Source organism: Pteropus vampyrus, unplaced genomic scaffold (genome assembly GCF_000151845.1).
Source record: "Pteropus vampyrus isolate Shadow unplaced genomic scaffold, Pvam_2.0 Scaffold81, whole genome shotgun sequence".
NCBI lineage: Eukaryota > Metazoa > Chordata > Mammalia > Chiroptera > Pteropodidae > Pteropus > Pteropus vampyrus.
The window spans coordinates 631,202-645,398 of NW_011888862.1; the positions used below are offsets into that span (position 1 = coordinate 631,202).

General features: G+C 40.9%; 1 protein-coding gene and 1 long non-coding RNA gene across 3 annotated transcripts in view; one reads left to right on the forward strand and one right to left on the reverse strand.

Annotated features, from left to right (window-relative positions):
* MID1 (midline 1) overlaps positions 1 to 14,197 on the reverse strand; it is a 582,697-nt gene that overhangs the window by 271,848 nt on the left and 296,652 nt on the right. The window lies entirely within an intron of this gene.
* Positions 3,201 to 9,917, forward strand: LOC111741648. Its single transcript, XR_002781043.1, has 2 exons — positions 3,201 to 4,840; positions 9,714 to 9,917. It is a non-coding gene; the product is annotated as an uncharacterized LOC111741648 (long non-coding RNA).

Sequence of the window (14,197 nt, forward strand, 5' to 3'; positions counted from 1 at the left end):
TAGAGACCTACATTTGCTGTTGGCCTGACTGGAGTTATCCAAGCAGCTGATGAAGCGTGAGTCTTAATTTAGAAGCATATTTGTGAACACACATTTGCTGAGCGGAAATGTCAATGATTCAGAGTGTGGGGTGGGCATCGGGCGGCGCCCTTCATCTCACAGTCATGCTTGCTCATGATGCTGTCACTTGAGCAGAAAACTATAAAATGTCAACGCAGGTTGCATGGTTTCTCACAATTTTCACACTTAAAACGAGGATCTTTACTGCCTAAAATACAAAAGGAACTTCAGGCCCCATGCTTGATCAGCTGGCACCATTTGCCTTCTCTGTCCCTTCCTGAAGCTGCAGGAAAAACACCCAGGACTCCACGCAGCGGCCACTGCTGTTCTTGAGTCATAGGAAGCCAGTTGGCTTCTCTTGCAAAGGACTTCACTTTCCGTAGCAGCAGAGTTGGGAAATAGTCTTTCCTGCCAAATGCCACCATGAGGAGTACAGTGTAGGGGGCCAAGAGTGCGAACTATTTGGCCAGTCTGCCCACTTCGAACCCTGCTCGCCTCTTACAAACTGTGAGACCTTGGGCAAGTTACCCAGAGTCCCTGTGCCTCAGCTTGGCACTTAGCAAGTAGGATCATCATAATCTCCATGCCATAGAGCTGTTGAGAGGATTAAACGAGGAAATGCACTGTCAATTTGCTCCCCAAACAGGCCCTCCACCTAGAAACCTGCGAGAGGAGATGGAGTCCAGTTGCCCAGATCTCTCCCTCCTCGGCCTCCTGGGGAGCCAGGTTTCTTCATCCTCTGTAAGGAAACTGGCACCCCAGTGGGGACATTGCTTTGTAGCATAGCCCATTAGATGAGCACGTGGTTTTCTGCCTTCTTCTTGCTTGACCTCGCTTTTCAAAGTCTAGAGTCCACTACACTTTCCTCCATTTTCTTTTCAAAAGAAAATTCTGTAAGAACTTTACTCTCACATGTCCAATCAAAATGCATCTGAACTTCCAAAGGCCCTGCCCCTACCTGCCTCCCAAGTCCCCTGTCATCTGGCGGTCTCTGACCTACATCAGTCGGCATGGCCCCTCCTCCTTCGTGAGTCCCGCCCCTTTCTGTAAATGGCTGCTGAATCTGGCCTCTGTAGCCCCTGTTTGCTCAAATAGCTTTTGCAGTTTTAAGGGGAAATGAGAAAGGGACATACAGAGGGGACGGGTGGGTGGAAACAGAAATCTTAAAAGGCAAAACGAATGAGTGCTGAGCCCCCAGCCTCCAAGTATGACATCTGTCGGAGTCTCAAGATTGCAGAACAGTGGCGGTAGCTGGCTGACTGGGAGGGTGAATAGAATGCTTGCTGGTTTGGCTGAAAAGATTGTCTTCTCTAGTAAGCAAATTATTGATTATAAACTGTTATGATTCCTTCGGAGCCATTGTGGCCAATTGTATTATTCCATCTGCCTTAAATGTCTGCTGTGTTCCCATGCCAAAACCCTTATGAAATTTCCACTGTAAAAAAAATGAGTAGCAAATTCGGGTCTCAGTGCTCATATATAATTTCAGATTTCATTAACGGTTATTAAATACATGCCCCGAGGAAGGATAAAGTTCCTCGTATGAATGGAAAGAGAATTGAATTTATAAATAAGGTGACTCTGTTTTCAAGGACTATTCATTAGACATATCCAGGACACACTTTGGAAAGAAACTTTTAAATGAAAGGTGTTTAAAATCTCAGAGGATAAAAATGCAATTTTGGGAAAAATACAGCCCTGCTCAAAAAATTCTGAAAACCCTTATGTCTGAAAATTTTTCTTTGTCTGAAATTTGAAAATAAATTTTGAGGAAAATTTTTAAAAGTTGTAAAAAAATATTTTCATATAGTAGTGAAAAAATATCCACATTTAGAAAATATGGATATATCTATTGGTGGGTCAAAACTGGATGCTAAAAGTAATGTTGAAAAATTTTTCTTAATCTCCTTTTAAGAGCCACAATTATAAAAAGACTAAAAGAGACTATTTAAGTAATTTTGACTAAGAAAAGCCCTTTGAAGTTTTAGGCTGCTACACCACATAACCTGGACAATATTTTCTTAGTAGGAGTTGTCAAAATTCCAAGTAAGAAATTCAAATCCTTTTCAGACCTGCTGCAAATCTCCCCCAAAGCTGTACAAATGGTATAATTTTAGCTTAATGTGAATAAGTAGATGGAGAATGTTCGAAAGAGATATCTATCTCTTTCATAAATCGTCAAAAGTTTGGAAGAACCAAGCAGTTTTTTTTTTCTTTTAATGTTGTGAAGGCAATTGAAATATTTGCCTGAGTGCTGACTTCCTAAGGAAAGATATCATCGAACTCAAGACGTTTTTGTATCAGGTGAGTTTTCTGACATCTATTTACACTGAACTTTATTAGAAACGAAGAGACAAGGTAATTTTGTCATCTGCTGGCCTGTTGCTGCTATACGAGCCACCATTAGAGATGAAATGTACGGAATGACTTCAGGAGTCAGGAGTTCAAATATTCAGCTTTTCTCATTAAAAAATGAACTGAGTGATTTTTTTTTAGCCAAAAAAAAAAAAAAAAAGCTTTTATAAATAACCTCAATACCAATAAACGGCTAAGCAATGAAGACTATTTTTTTATTGACATTTTATCTCATAAGAACCCCTGAAATGAATTCTATCTTTTAAAACAAATTGTTCCCAAACAGAGAGGGGCCGAGATGACTAAAACTTTCCTCCTGCTCTATCTGGGTTCATTTCCCAAGTGCGGGAAAATATGATTGGGGTGGATGTCATCGGCTCGACCTGTGGGACCAGAAGGCCATTTTCTATTGACCCTGTCATCTCTACCATCAGTCTCAGATCTGGGGAAAGTTGCTCTCAGAAAGTTCACATCATCACAAATAAAAAGTCTCATTATTCAAAAACAGTAATTATTCAGTTGCAGAATACATCAAACATAATTCTTATTTTTATTATTCTCTAGGTATCCGAATTCAAAGAAGTGGGCCCCAAACATGAAAATGTTGAGTTGTACATTATCCTAAAAATATTTTTTGATAGTTTGATTCTGAGATATGTGGGATTTTTTTTTTTTTTTTTTTTTCATACGAAAACGTACAATGGCAGAGAACGTATAGGAAAAGTTTGAATAAGCCATCATAATGTGACATTTATGTAAGGAGATAAGCATGAAAATGCTAATGTAAGTCCTATTCTGCTGAGTTATAAGGTGAATTGTGGTTGGAGTTTTTAGATTGATAATTTAAACAGGGACGCTTTGGAAAAACAAGTAAAAAGCACCGTGAATCCAAATATATCCTCCATTAGGCTACAGGTTTGTAAAAAGGATGCATAAAGAAGACTGTAGAAGAAAATTCCACTTTCCTCCCTGAAACAGCAATGAAAAGTAGAAAAAATAGAGAATATTGAATCATTTCCATTGTCCAGTGTACAGATTTTTTTCAAGAGTTGCTGATGGGAGATAGTAACTAACCTGGCAATGACCATGGAAAAATGAATTCTGAAAACGAACAAACTAAATGTCAAATGATGCTTTCACGGAGCAAGGGGAGTTACCTGTCATTTCATGGAGAGCATGAGAAAAAGAACAGATTTATCCGTTTCTTAGCAAAGGCACTTGGTAAAAAGCAGACTGTAGCCTGGCTAAACCAGAATCTCACCAACCCCCAAGTCGGGGTGTCCGTATCGACAGCATGAAAGCTCAGGTGGCAGCTGTGGAATTTCAGATGAACTAATAAATATGGAGCAAACTAGCAGAGTTCATCAGGAAAGAATGTCAGCAATTTACCAGTGGACGCCTAGGAGCGCGTTCTGAGCGCATCTTGTTATGGTTTTCAGAGAAACGAAGTTCCAGAAATTTCAGAATGACAGAGATCGTCCACTGAAGTAAAGAAATTCAAGGACAAAATTGGGATGGGACAGCTGATGAAAAGGAGATGTAGCTTGTTTCTATTCTCTGTTGCTAAATGCTTTCCTATGCGTGTACATCCACACACCCAAAACTTACTATGAGGAAGCAGAAAAAGAAGGTGCAGTTTGTAAAAAAAAAAAAAAAATCTAATGAATAGAGTTCTACTCTATGATGTGAATCTGTCGCTAATTTTCCTTGGGGACATGACGCCATCTTAAGAAATGAATGAGACATCAAGGAGACAACCTGGTTTATCTGTGTATGCACGCCACACGTGTACAGTCTCAGGGGAGGAAGAAAAATGAAAAGCATAAAGCAAACATAAAAGGTTTCTGTAGCCCACATCAATCAAGCTCCACTGGAAGGAAAAACAAAATCCCACGCTATTTATTTATGCAAGTGTTTTCAAACAAGTTTCTCAGATTATTTCATAAGTGTAATGCAATCATTTATAAACGAGCAATGGAATGAACAATTAGGACGTGGGGTGTTTGGAGCAAAGTAGAGAAATTTTATATGGAGCTTTTACTATCAGAAGGAACATTTTGAATAGAGTATTAAGATTGATTATATCTAATTAAAATGCTAAATCATATCGTGAACAGAGAAAGACGAGTGAAAACACTTAGGGTCTGCAGACTCAGAGTGAGGAGGGCCTTTGGGATTCCTCGGTCCAGCTCCCTCCCTTCACAGACAAGGAGCCTCAGATCCAGGACATTCCTACCATGTGAAATCACACACGCAAGCTCGGGTCAAGGCTATGTGTCCAGTCATTTATGCGTATATCAGAAGGGGGAGGTATCCACACACTCAAACACACAGGGAAAGGAAGACTATGACAACAATGGCAATGTGTCCTAATCCTCCAGGAAGAAAACGCACACACCGTGCATTCAAAAGAAATCCATCAAAGGTAAAGTCAAGCTTTCCTGTTGTGGGCTGAAAGCTCGGGTGGCAGATAAGGACTTTCAGATCAAGTTAAAATGAGAGGGGGCTCAATTCGCTTCTAAAGAATAGCAGCAACTTCCCAGGGGTCTGGACCCAAACTGCATTGTAAGGTTAACTCTGTGTTGTCTGCAGGAATCGGAGGTGTTCTCACCTTGTTTTAAAAAACCACTTCCTCCCTAAGGCCCCCAGACTAAAAATCACCTCGTCGCTACAGATACCCGGAGCATTCAGTCCCACTCTTAATATTTTCATTGCCTCCTGGATGCACCCAGACATCCTAGCATGGTGGTCCTCAGACGAATGAGCGTGCATCAGCATCCACGGGAGGGCTTGTGAAGTCAGATGGCCGGGTCCCGCCTCTAGAGGTCCTGACTCAGTAAGTGTGGGTGGGGCCCGACAACTTGCATTTCTAACAAGCGTCTGGGTGATGCCGAAGCTGCTGGTGCGCGTGGACCACACTGGGATCTAGTGCACTGCACTAGCACAATAATTTAGGTTGGTTGAAATTGGAATACCGAATTGATGGATGAAAATCATGCTTTTATTGGACCACATAAAATATGGTGTGTGCGCCTATTGCTTACAGATGAAAGCAGTGACAGAGCCTGAGGTTTTGAGCATTGCCATCAGGAAAATATTGACAAGCATCCATTAGAAGAATTTTCCAAAGAGGGGTTTAAACGATCTCCGTATGCAAGATCAATGGGAGGGAACTTAAAAAAAAAAATTGTCTCGGTAATAAAGCTAAATGAATAATTACTGTAATTGTTGAGATTCGTGCATGCAGTTCCAAAAAGTGTGGGGAATTTTTACAAGTCGTTTTGGGGTTAAACATAGTATTTCAGAAACTACCTCATTAGAAGAGAACTTTTTAATTATTGAAACTTTACATCTGAACTCTTCCTTTTCAAAGAAAAGTATGAATAGTTTAAGCTGGATGTTCTTATTACTGGGTTTGACTTTACAGCAGAAAATGGAACTCTATTAAAATGAGGAAAGAAAGGTTCTGCTCAAGCTTGCTATTCGGAACAGTAATTTATAAAGCAAGTTTTTGATTTTGATTAACTTAATATGTGCAAGAATGAAAAAAATGATTTAAATACAGATTTGAGGGCAACTCAAAATTTTATTTATTAATCTCGGTAATGGTTTCAAACCATATTAACGTCCATCAGTTGCTCTTGTAATTCACTTTATATCTTGCATTAAGGACTAGTTTATCTATCAAGACAAAATACAAAGCTTCTTCGTCCTGAATTACTTTATTTATTCTCTTTATTAACCCTCATCTGAATCCGCAGGCCACCGAGACAGAGTTTTATCAGGCCTCCAAATGGCTCCATGCCCTTTTCAAAACAACCTTTAATAGTACTTTTTACTATGTCGCTCTCTTCCAAATGTAATTCAAATAGATTTAACATTTTGTTTCTCAAGCTTTAAGAAAAGCTGAAAAAATCTAAAGAATGCAAATCACAAATATCTGTATAACAAGCAGATGAAGTGGACGATTTAAAATCTGTACACAGTTAATGCATTTTGCACTGGCAGGCAAATGATTACAGATGTTCCCCACACGTAACCTTTCCCATTTTGCATCTTTTATCCTGTAAAACACTCGTTTCTTTGTCAGAAGCTCCCAGATAGAAAATACTCCATTTTCCAGGGGCGTTGACAACGTATGTGTACGTTATTCTAATCGTGCGCTGATGAAGGCGGCTGAAATCATGCGGTTTCTCTAGTAATTCACCTTGGGATAGGTGACAAGAGGCTCCCACGCAGTGACCCCTGAAACGTTTCCTCCTTCGTTTGGCACCAGGGTACATTGGAAGGAGATGGGTCGGGGGGAGGTTCCACTTGCACGTGGCACCTCTAGGCTGCGGAGCCAACGGCTCTAATGATTTCCAGAACTTTCTCATGTGGCGTGAAAGGGCTGGAAACACGGTCACACCCAATCTTATTTCCAAGCTGACATGAGATAAGAAAGGTTCTTGGTGACCTACGCCCACCGGCAAGATACGCATAGTCACTGTCTTCTCCTTCTGCTAAGCCATCTCGCTTTACCTGCTCCCCTGGGGGCACCTATGCTGTCTCCATCTTCCAGAGAGGGCTCCGATCAGCTTCCCACTGCCTCCCCTGTCAGCCCTGGCTTTTCCTCAGTCACCTCTGTCATCGATGTCACTGTGTTGCTCGCTCGATATACGATTCTCTGCACCCATTTCATCTGAACGAGTTTCCATTTTTAATTTCTCTCTTCAGGGCCAACTCGGCACTCAGTTCTCTAGTATAAGAAATATTGGTAGCGTGTGGTTTCAGACAGACAGGAAAATTATTCTAAGCAAGTGAATTCAGCTGCCAGGTATATTAGGCAAGAGGAGGCCCAACGGGAACCTGGGCCGGACTTGTCAGGTGACCCCCAGCGGCACGGGTCCTGTCCTCGGGAGCTCCCCCAGGTCTCTGCTCACCTCACACGGGCCTCCCCTTCGAGCGCATGCAGCCTTCTCGGGGGGGGGGGGGGGCGCAGCCTTATCATTCTGGGGAGCACGTTTCCAAATCAACATGTTTCCAGAGTTTGCAGCAAATCAACCGCCAACCACACCTCTGACAGGTTGATGCTCAGTGCATGCCGATGACGTGAGTCCTGGACAGTCTAGGGCAGGTGAAGGGTTTAATTCCAGGAGAAATAAAAGCACATACTGTCTTTGATCAATGTACGATTGCACCATTTCCACGATGGTTATTGTAAATAGCGCTCGCCTCCCCCTTTTCATTCTTCTGCTGGCTTAGTTAAGTCCCCCTCTCCCTAAAGGTATGAGAAGAATGTAATATCACTTACATTCTTCATTCCAAAACTGTAAAGTAAATTTTATTTTCTTGGATTGGCCTCAGCAAAGAAAATGAAAAAAATTACATTACCTTTTTATACTGTCCCCATAAATATCTCATAAATTATATGTGCTCTTGTAGCTGTATTATTTGAGGAGGAGGAGTTAATGTGAAGCTGTCTTTGTCTCGTCAAAAAAGAAAAGAAAACAAACAAAAAAAAAACCTGCACTCATCTTGAAAAATCTGCATTGCCTTAACCTTTAGTTAATCACTGGGGAAAATCCATAATTGTTTTGCCTGCTCTTCAGGCATAAAGAGAATCTACAGAATATTTACACCAAGCAATACCTCCTGCCTTGAAACTAATTGTCTAAACTTCACGCTCACTTTTATTTTCTATTAATGACTGGATAAGTACCTGAGAAGGGCAGGAAGTTATCACACAGCTGAGCTGGGATCAACCATTATTTCTTACTCAGAACAAGTGACAGTAAGAAAATGATTCCTTTTACGAAAATGTAGACTAGTACTTTCAAGTAAATTGTTACAAGTCTAATTATGTGGAACCTATGTTCAGTCCCATCATTACACACACACACACACACACACACACACACACACACAGAGCTCACTGTGCACTTTTGAATCTTCTATAGGTGAAGATGTTGCTTGTCTTAATTGATACATTTATCTAATCAATAATAATGTACTCCACCAGGCACCAAGTACGGGCATACCTCAGAGATATTGTGGCTTTGATTCTAGACCACTGCAATAAAGCAAATCGTAATCTTTTTGGACAGCCATGCCTCCAATTTGTAAAAAACACAACATCTGTGAAGCGCAATAAAGCGAAGCGTAAAAAGACCAAATATGCCTGTATTCTAACGTGCTGGCTATTTTCAGGGCAGTGTTTAGTATAAAGCAGAAAAGGGTCCAAGGAACTCTGTGAGGTTGCGTGTCCAGGAGCCCCCATGTGGCCCTCAGATGTCACTCTCGTAAGGTCTTGATGGAACATGACAGCTGTCTGCCTCTTTGGTTACGGGGTGATGACAGCGGAGAAGAAGCAGAGTTCTGGGCCTGGCTTTCAGATAATCCAAACTTAGAACATTTGGAGTAAAGCACTTTTAACTTTACTTAACCTGAGAGTGAAAATTGGCCCCAATCCTTCTCTTCTCCCTGTGTCTCAGCCCACTGCCATAGTCCACTATGGGCAGGACGTGCTTCTCTGCCTCTTGACTTGGCCACATGAATTGTTCTGGCCCATGGCGTGAGGCAGAGGTGGCGGTTGGCTGGTTAAAAGCCCAGGATTCAAGAGGCCTTGAGCGTTTCCACTCGCTCTCTTGCAACTCTGCTGTTTGCATGAGAACGCTATGCCTGAGCCTGCCTGCTGGTCCCCAAAAAGGATGGCGGGCTTGCAGGAGAGCTGTCCCCAAGCCAAGACCAGATCAGCCAACACCCAGCTGATCTGCAGACTTGGGAGACATAATAAATGAAAATGCTTTTCAGCCACGACACGGGGGGTGGGGTGGTTTGTTATACAGCGTTAACTGACACATCATTAAATTACTACCAGGCAGGCTTGGTTTACAGCGCTGATTGGTGGGGGTTCATTTGATTCGTTTATTTTTTCAATTTGCTATAACAATACAATGACATTACTTAGATAATCTTAAGAGAATCCTAACAGAAACACGGTGGCTTCTGAGTTAGATGGCTGTATAGTGATATGGAGGGAAAGTTCCCTCATCTTTCAGAGCCTCAGTTTGTGTCTCTGTAAAACAGTCAGCATCATACTTATCTTGAAGAGTAGGAATCAATGGATAAATTATGTCATTTAACCAGCGTATGAGAGAACAGTAAATGTTAGCTATTGCTTTTATTCAGGACAATGTGCAAGAGAAAGTCTATTTGAGTCATTATTTGTATTCCGTCATTTTTTTTTCTTCTTTTAATTTTTTGCTCTTTTTCTTCTGGTTTCACTTACGTAACTCTTCTCTTTTTCCTTGCCTTAGGTCTTTCGAACAATTCAAATATGAAGTCTGCCGTTCTTTCTGCCCGGTGCCCAAAAAGGATGATTTACCAAAAGTGGTGAGGCCCACTGAGCTATTTATATTGCACTGGACACAAGTTTCACATTATGGACAAATTTACAAAGTTCTTTTGAAAAAAAAAAATCAAACACAGCAGGTCATTAAATGTCTTCCTTAAAAAGTGAATGTTCTTTTCTCTCCTCTGTCTTCCATAAATTCCCTCAAATCAGTATTGGATATAAGTGATATGTCTTCTAATTGAACCCATGACTCATTATGTATAAAGCAATGACAACGACAAAGTGCTCGTCTTCCTTTCTATTGTAGCTACAGAAGTAATCTCAGTTTGGAAAGGACGGTCAAATGATTTTGCCAGGGGTGAGCAAACTTTATCTGAAAAGGGCCAGATAGTACATATTTTCAGCTTTGTGGGCCACATGGTCTCTGTTGCAACTAATCAATTCTGCCTTTGTAGTACAAAAGCGACTACAGGCCACACATAAAGAAATAGTTATGGCTGCGTTCCAATAAAACTTTGTATACAAATACAGGTGGGCCATAGTTTGCAGGCAGCTACTCTAAAAATTAAACTATGAGATAAAAGTCATGATGATATTAATGCAAAATTAGGCACACTCAAGTTCAAATATGTTCTTTAGTATAATATCCACACTATATATAAATATCTCTTGGGCTTGCTTTTAAATATTTGATGTTTTTTATGTTCTGTGTAGGACAATTTCCAAGTTGGGTTTTATTCATTGTATCTAACTGCATGGTCCAAGTTTCCCAACATTTATGAGACAGAAATTTTCAGTACAAATCCTTCAGGCTAATTTCATTCCATTTCTATCTAATTACTATGTTTAGGACATTCATTCTGCCATTCCCACACATATAAACATGGGGTCTCTGCAGCACCGTTGTCATAGGATTTCCACCTATTTGCGTGTTACTCGGTCCTGCTTTGATGGTGACCCTGCTGGACATTACACTTCTTGTTTTTCCAAATAGGAGCCAACAGGAATATCAATGGAAATACATATTTTCCCCAAAGACTTTCATGTGGAATCTCTTTGGCTTATGAGATTTCATTATTAACATGTAGTTCAACACCATTTTTATTTAGCCACTCCTCAAGTTAACAGGGTGCCACGTAAACCCAGTAATCACCATGGTTCATCCTTGTGAAGACGGGCTAACACGCTCAGCCCATAAGAAACATGTCGGGGAAAGGCATGCAGGTCCGCGAAGTTCACACTAGCCCAGCAGCCCTGATGTGCTGAGAAAGCATTCATGTGCGAGCTGAGTTTGGTGTGCAGATGTTGGCGAATGGTCCAGGAAGACCTCCATGAAAGCATCAAGTCTACTGCAGAGTAAACTAGCTGGAGATGAATTTTGTCCAGATTTCCATCGTTGAAAATGTTTCATTTACTAAGATGGGTTTCAGCAATCTCACTTATTTTACCCAGTGATTTCATCTGTCCTTCATTTCAAAGGGTGGTATTTGGAGATAAAGCAAGACTGAGTAGTACAGTCCGCTTGTGAGGCAAGATGCAGGTTCCTTTGGCCTTCGACAAGAAATAATTTATCATGCAGCATGTAAGAGATTGGGCCACAGGAGTCCCTCTCATCTCTGAGCCTGTCTGTAGTCCCAGTTTTTAAGACTGTTTTCTTTCGCTGGCCAAATTTTGATTATTTTTGGTTTCAAAACATTATAACCAAAAAATGTTACCAGTGTGGGCTTTACAGAAAAATTCCCGTTCGTCACTGTTCATTTTAAAAAGAAGATAGTCAGGAAATTCATGTGAAACTGGAATCCTGGTTTAGACAATGAACATGTATAGAAACATCAGTGTTTTTAAAAGCTCACTTCCTGATGCCATATGAAAATAAACTGATGCTTTTAATAGAAGAATTTGTGTAACAATTGTTAATACAAAGCTAAAAGCTGACACAGAATCCTTTTATCTAGGAAGTATGTTATCTAATGTGTACTTTAGGCTGAAAGACAAAGACAATAAAAAAAATTTAAAAAAAAAGACAAAAAAAAAAAAAAACCCCAAGAAACGGTGCTCAATTCCCAGAAGCAGAGCGTCTTGCTTTACAGTCTGGGTCGAGTGCTACAGCCAAACGCCCACAGCAAGTCAGGCAGGGAGCAGACCCGGGCCATTGGTGGAGCAGAAGACAAAGAACACCACGGTCATAACGCAGATTGTCCTATTGCTCTACTTCTGTGTCTGCTGGACAGTCAGTCGCCCCAGCTAGTACTTCTCAATGGGGTGTGTGTGTGTGTGTGTGTGTGTGTGTGTGTGTGTGTGTGTGGTGGGGGGTGGGAGGGATGATTTTGCTCACCAGAGGACACCTGGTAATGTCTAGAAACAGTTCTGGTTGTCACAACTGAAGAAGGGAGGGGTGCTACTGGCATCTAGTGGGTAGAGGATGTGCAGGAAGCCACTACACATCCTACGGTATACAGGGAGGCCCCCCAAACAAGGAATGATCTGGTCTCAGATGCCAACGGTGCCAAGGCTGAGAAACCGTGTCCCACCCGGGAGGAGGTCGGGGCGGGTCTGCGGTAAAGTGCAGAGCGCCCGCCTAGCCACAGCCGCAGCAGGTCTGAGGTTCCAGCTGCCGTGGCGCGGTGGGAGCCCTCGCTGCAGGAGCGGAACCGAACGACTGAGACTCATTGAGGATGCGATGCAATGACTGCAAATCATCCTCAGAGCCAGATGAGAATGAAGCCGCCAGCATCCCTTCCCGGCAAAGCCCTCCCAAGTCTCTTGCTTGCAAGAAACCAGACCCAAGTCCCTTTTCCTCACATTCACCTAAGTCAACTTTCTCAGACATAAATCAGGATCTTGGGGCACTAGTCCCCGCTCTGGAATCACAGATAACATACTGACATACACCTTGAGCTGTTTTACAGGAACCAGAACCCCCACAAGATAGAAAACTGCTGACTGTCGCTGACCACAGTCATGTAAACCCCAGACTAGATGGCGCCGCTGGGCTGATGACTCAAAATCCTAAAACATCTCTTTGTAACTCCAGCTCCGGCCAATCAGAAGACACCCATGAGCTAGCTGACCACGCACTGAAGACCCCTACTCCCCATTTCACCCTTTAAAGCCAATAAGCAGACAGGGAGTTCGGGTTTTGTTTTTTTTTCCCCCAGCGCAAGCTGCCCATTCTCCATTGTTTGGCGCTTTACAATTAAATCCTTTTTTCCTTCACTACAACCCAGTGTCAGCGGATTGGCTTTGCTGAAAGGGGCGCCGGGCGAGCGGACCCTGTTTGCACTCGGTCCGGTAACAATTTGAATGAAAATGATGAAGAGTTTTTGCCAGAAAGACAATATAAATAAAGTCGACTTCTTTTCACCAAAATGAGATTAAATAATTGGGTAAAAATGGATTTAGAGTCACATGGTGACACAGCGATTTTAAAAAGAAGAATGTCCCTTGAGTTTCAGGGCTTGTGCCCTGAATGACAGCAGTCTCCAGGTCCTACATCCTGTCAGATCTCTAACCCTTAAGCCATGGTGTTCGCATCCTCAGTTAACCCATGATGAAAACTCAATTGAGTTAATAAATGAATTTTATAGGGTTAATTCTTTTGTTTTAAATTTAGGAATACATTCAGTAATTGTAGTGCCAATCTGGGTATGTGGCTGAAGACATTTTGAATATTTAAGAGATTTTGGCATATTAGAAAATAGACATAATTACTTAGTATTTGTCAAATGATTAAATGCATTAGCCTTTTGCTTCCAATTTGAAATGTGAAATTGATTTTAGAATGGTGATTGTAAGTTGAAAGCATAACAGAATTTATCGCTTGGTAAATAATATTGGACACTTCAGGTGAACTTTCAATTCTCTACATAAGTATGGATATTCTAAAAGTTGAAGAAACTTAAATATTGAAAAGTTTAAATGGCAAAAGTCTAAATATTTTAAAGTTTTAATGGCAATAAGTTGAAATATTTAAAGTTTAAATGGTAATGAACAGAATTATACATATTTGTTGAAAAATGAATGCCTGTATTAGATTTATAAAAGTTGTTTAAGTTTTTAGAAGAGATTCTGCCTGTTACAGTTGTAAGTTTGCCCAGTTAGATAGATACTTGAACAGTTAAACAGAAAATGGAATATATTAACTTCATAAATGTAGATTAAACTGTATAAAGAATTTTAGCTAATTAAGTTTAGAAATGAGAGCAATTGTTTGAGTTTAGATTGTTCGACATAAATTGATTCAACACTAATCAAAACCCTCTGTGAAACTATTTGTTCTTATTATATACAAAAAGTTAGTAGAATTATATGCAGAAAAATAAAATTTGTAAGTTGAACTTAAAAGCTTGAGGAATATTTTGGTTTTTGTAACTTCAATAATTTAATATCAATTGAAAACCTACATAACTGTAAATAGCCCTTTCTGCACCGGGAGGGAAGGAGGGA